Genomic DNA, 6,198 nt, shown 5'->3' on the forward strand with positions numbered 1-6,198 from the left:
AAATGGAATTAATTCCGGGAAGCGATTTTTTTTTTTTTGATTGTTTTGGAGGGTCATGGGTAGTCTAAAACCGGATTTTCGGGATCCTAACCCTGGAGCGTTAGCCGCCATTTTGATTAGAAGGGTGATTTTGTAAATATCTCGCTTATTTTCAACTTTAGAGTGAAAGTGGTAATAACCAAACTTGTAGAAAATTTAATACTCTACAATTTTGGTCCTTATCATTTTTTACCTAGGATCGATATTTTGGGTCTTAGATTCGAAAGTGGGGGGTGAAATTTTATTATTTTTTTTTAATTCTTTGAATAAACGCGCCATAAACTCTACCTCCGTGGTGGTGTGGAAAAGATGTTTTTCATTATACAAAGTAAATTCAAAAAATAAAAAAAATTTCACCCCTCACTTTTGAGTCTAAGACCGAAAATATCGATCCTAGGTGAAAAATGAAAAGGACCAAAATTGTAGAGTATTAAATTTTCTACAAGTTTGGTTATTACATTTTCACTCTAAAGTTGAAAATAAGCGAGATATTTACAAAATCACCCTTCTAATCAAAATGGCGGCTAACGCTCCAGGGTTAGGATCCCGAAAATCCGGTTTTAGACTACCCATGACCCTCCGAAACAGTCAAAAAAAAAAAAAATCGCTTCCCGGAATTAATTCCATTTAAAAGTCTATTTTGACTGGGCTATGTCTAGGGTATCCAAGGTATCTAACCAGGTATCCGGGTCGCTATTTATGGGCTGTACTTCGATTCGAATACGACAATAAATACTGGCGAGCCGACCGCGAAATGCTCGCAACGTACGTATATTCACGCTGATCTTTTTCGTTTTAGAATTAATTATTAATAAGCATCTATATTTCATTTGTGGACACGCAAGTCGCGAGTTAGTTCAACAAAACTAATTTGGTCAAATTCGCTTCATAAAAAGAACCATTATTTTCAATTTTTTTTCTTCTAAATATATCTCTTATCTCCACAATACTTCGTCATGTTGCAATTTTGAGATGTTTATAAGATCAAGATTGTAAAAAAAGCTATTTTAATAATATTTAATAATACTTTTATTATGCTATATAGCTGTGTTATAATCCGAATTTAGAATAAAATATATCATTAGAACTTCTAGGTTTTAAAAAGACGTTATCGTGAAGTTTAATGAAATTTAATGAAATTTTCATGATTAAATATCCACGGCGGCGGCGAATTATACCCACCTGCCCTCCAACCATTACATGCGAGATTACATGTACACTCACTTACAATTAGACAAAAATAAGCTTCATACTTATACGAAAATAAATTTCTGAACTCTGTCAGTTTTACCTCCGAATCCGATAATATTTTAGGTTCTGAAGTTCTGCGGCAACTGAACTATTTTAGGAGGTTGTACTCACTGATACTTTTTATACCACACGGAAAATAAAATTAGCTACCGTAGCAAAACCTTTTGCTACTATTGCTAAAAATATAGTTCTCGCAGCAAAAAAATGTTAGTTGTCCATATTTTACTTCTTTTTTTTCGTGCAGGAGTGTAAAAACAGTAACATATTTCAATTTCAGTCAAATTAACCGAAAACCATTTTTTCATTCCAAATATGTGAGGGGGCCTATTAAAATTTTTAGGCTGCTTAGTACAAGAAAGTGTTTGTGTTACGTAATATTTACAACCATGATGTATCGGATATTTCGCGGGATTGCTGTGTGCTGTGTGTATATGAATCTTATGCGTCTTAAAATATTTATCTATGAAATTCTTCATTACTTGAAGTAAAAAAAATATATTTCTATCATTTTCTGTATTCTAACTTAAAAAAAAAGATAAGTGATCCTCTCCTTTTGAGGAAATAACGCGCTCGTTCGTATAATATGGTTTCTCTTCTACATGTCGATAATAATTTTGACGATAAAGAAATGTTAGAAAAACCAACAAGATAAATATTAGGAAGGAGTGGGCGCATGTGTATAGAATGGTTCGACAAGTATCAAAACTATGCAACAGTTTTATCGTGAACGTGCAAGTTACACGTGTATACGCTGCGAACACGTGCGAGTCAACTTCTCGACAGAAGAGGCACGATTAACAAACGAGGAATGCGTAATTTCTCTGACGAAGCACATATTCGGTATATTTTGTCAGCATTCGTTTTGTGTATACACACATTTCGGTTTGTGTATACTATATATATTGATATCGAAATTTGTTCGCCCCACGTCGGCGCGTCGCGTCGTCGCAAGAGTGACGTAACAATCTAAACAGCTCATTCCGGGTAAGCAAAGGATTATATTTCTTCCCTTCATCAATTTATGTCACACGTGGTATTTATTCATGTACGACAGTGCAATGAACAAATTATTTAGTTCCGGCGTAAAGATCCACGGGTGACTAAATACAAATATTTGATCAATTTGAATGATGATTATACGTAAGCGAAAATTATGTTCTGCTCTTGTAACAATGTCAAACTAAATTAGAGATTCGACACGATGATGCCAATATATGTACGTCGTATGTCGAGCAATCTTTTTTTTAATGTTTATGCGGGTATCTTCAATAAATTACCTCTGTCTACGTTTTCGCAGTTTGCTTTATTCAGATCTTTTTTACAGAAATGTTCGGTGGTTCAGGATTATCAAGATGTGGCTACAAAGCCACGAGATCCATGCTGTTTACGCTCGAAGGTCTTAAGAAAAATTGGGAGGTGAGCCACATTAATGCGACTCACGTTGATCAATCGTTAATTTGAAGGGAAAACATTACATATATAATAAATTAGGTTAATATTAAAGAGATATGACGCACGAAAAAGCTGCCCTTTTTTCCTTTCCCTCAATACGCCATCTACATCGACGCGTATTAAAAAAACATTTGTAAAATACTAAATATTTGAAAGGTACAGACAAATAATTACGTTTTATATGAAAAAAGCGAAATTGTATATTCACAAGCTTATACGCTTTTTCATTTTAATTTTTTGAAAATTTAATATCATAAAATATCAAAATATATTAAAAATAAAAATATCATTGATAACAATTACATCAGCACCATCAGCATTTTCAATATATGAATCTCACTCAGGTTAATGATTTCATCCTGTTATCGATTCCATGTTGTTAACCGTATGCATTCGCGCGACGAAAATTATAATTATTCACTTACCTTAAAAACTTCTTTCTTTCATTGGAAGATAGGAACAGTTGGATGTCTCTGGATTTACTCTCATTGTCAGCGAAATTTAGTCGCAAGCACGTAATGTATATTGTCCGCTCGCAAAACTGTTTCCCCTGTGTTAAATTTTTATTCCGAAGGCTTTACTACTCCGCGCGTAGCGGGATCGAATGTCTCGTGGATGGCCTACACGTAGGCACAGTTTTCCGACAGGCCTACGCCATCAACCCCCTTCTCACGTCCCAGCCACCCTCGGCAACCGTTCGTCCGAGATAGTCTGCACGAGACCCATATATTTTCTGAGATACGTTCCGGCGCGGCGGTGCGAAGCATCGTCCAGAATTCTCACGGGAGAGGCCGAATCCCTTTTTCCTGTGTTCCTTAACTATTAACGTGGAGAATTTCGTAGGTGGTCTCATAGTAAAATTTTCACGAATTAATTCGAAATATAACTAACGCTCCTGTTTCCGCCTCTATACAATGGTTGAGTAAATAGTCTTGGATCTCTCGATCAAGAATGATAATAAAGCTTATTTTATAAAACATATTTGATAATTGTTTTGAATAGTGTGAGATCCGTAGTTATACTATACGGGAAGATATGAAATTCAGAGAGTATCTCTCAGAAAACTCTTTTCTACATTACTCTTTTTATCACATTTCGTTTTCTCTAATATACGTTTGATAGATAAAGTACCGTGCGTTGAACGTGCGGCGTTATTCTTTCGAGGAAAGCATTTATATATGTATAATCTAATTATATTATATAATTATATAAAGTCAACGAATTTGAACCGAAAAAAATTTGAATCGAAAGCCAACTAATTTATATACCGATGAAAAATGAAAAATACAATAAAGCTGTTGCGCAATTGCGGTTACATCCGCGTGCTTTATTTTCCTACGTAAAGGCCGGTATTCATAGTCGGTTCTTATATTTAAGACCGTCTTAAGTACAATCTTAAGATGTCATTAACCAATCACAAAGCCGTATTAGCATCTTAAGACATTACTTAAGATGGTCTTAAAATAAGAACCGACTATGAATACCGGCCTAAGATCGAGGAATGCCCGATGCCCGTGGTTCGGTATCACTGGCGTATCTAGCCAGGGTGCCTTGTGGAGTAGTTGGCATGCAGAGCCGGTCCGCGGAATACTTTCTTCTTCTTTTTTTCTACCTACTCGCTTCAACTTTTTCCTACCCGTCTTACCTTTCCTACTCTAGCTCTTTCTTCACCACCGCCACCGCCGCCTTTTCCTCCTTTTCCTCACTCAAGCACCCTGTCCAAGTTCACTACATAATGCAGTCGGCTATATTGAATATTTCGTCGTGGTAAAATGATAAAGAAATCCTCGGCAAGCTTCTCGGACTTATGTGGATATAGAGCCGTCGCCCTGGTTGCCCTCGGAAACGAGGTGAAACATGCCCTCGCGAGCATCAACAAGTAACCGCCGTGACGTTGTTCATTAATTTCAGGGAAACTTAGGAAGAGAATTCTAATCATTTTAAGACCGAGCGAATCGATAACTAAGATTTTACTCCAATCGATCTAGTCTTCTTTTATATCATGTATTATTGAATATTTTTTAAAAAATGGCCACATCAATTTTCGCATGTTAGTTTTTTAAATCCGAGACAAATATTCCAATTCAGAAATTTTCAACTGTTTATTATGCGGGGCATTAAAAAGAGAGATACTAAAAGAAATGAAAAAATTAATTTTTTATCATTCAAATACAGAAATTATTTTCTTTGCTGTTAACGCGATGCGCGCGTCTCACTTTTTATGCAAAGATTAAGATAAGAGTATTCTCTTTATACAAGGACTGCCCCTTTTGTTATTGTTTGCTACGATATTTGCAACTGTGTGTGCTGATAAATTTCATCCATAAATGTATATAGATAATATTCTCTGCATAGGTAATGTTTCTCATGCCTTCGAAGACCTAACGCGAGTGGAATAATAGTGAAGGGAATTCCGCCTGGAAGCCTTTACGATCGCGACTACAGAGCCTTTCACATAGTACGGCCGTCCAAATTTTTTTCTTGTAATTATCGATGTATATTCTATCTAATATATATTATTTTTAGCGTTTTGGGTTTCGTATATAAATCGATTAGTCGATTTTTCTAAAAACAAATATAACGCAACGTATATTATCACATGTATGATTAAAAGCATCAAATTCTAAACCCTCATTAGATTTTTTTATATTTAATTTTCCTGCCGTTATTGATATTTGTCGATTGCCGTTATTAAAATAATCTTAAATATAAAATAAAGCGTAAATAAAAATGTAACATAGTATAATTACGTACATTCTAATTACGTACAAGACTACTTAGGACATGATTTATTATTTTAATGACCCAGTCACTTGCCATCAGGCGACAATGTCAGTCTGTCCAAAGAGAATATATTACGCGGAAAGCTTAAAAGGATCTGGACGATGCTGTAGAGAAGACGACATTTTCTTCGGCACGACATTTAAGGCTTGCTCCCAGCAGGATCTAGTCTAGTCTAGGTATAGACTAGGTATAGAACTATGGAGCCATTTCAAAATTGAGGGAATGTACATACCGGGGCAGATATAGAACATTCGTGCAACAAAATCATGGGTAGAAATTTATTCCATCTTCCCTGTATGCCGCGCCGCCGATATAAGCCGATATTTTTCAATCTATATACGCAATCGTTTCTTTGTGAAAAATCGCGAGGCGGGGTAACACGAACAATTGAACGTGGGACTAGTCGATTTTCTTTTTAAGGAGACGGATAGGAGGGAGCGCGGCGCACAAAAAGGTTACGGAATTTCCGGAGCAGCTTTTGGTACAGAATGAGGTAGGGGATGCACTTCAGTTGACGTGGGCGTAACGTAACGCGTGCCCCTGGGGGGTCGCAATATCGATCTCCCCTCTTCCCCTCGCATCTCCCTCGCGTATTACCTCCTCCACGTCTGTTCGTTCTGCAGCATATCAACAGCGGACAGCTCGAATTGTACAAACCTAATGGAATATATG

The sequence above is a fragment of the Temnothorax longispinosus genome, chromosome 2 (assembly GCF_030848805.1).
Source record: "Temnothorax longispinosus isolate EJ_2023e chromosome 2, Tlon_JGU_v1, whole genome shotgun sequence".
In the NCBI taxonomy this organism is placed as follows: Eukaryota; Metazoa; Arthropoda; class Insecta; order Hymenoptera; family Formicidae; genus Temnothorax; species Temnothorax longispinosus.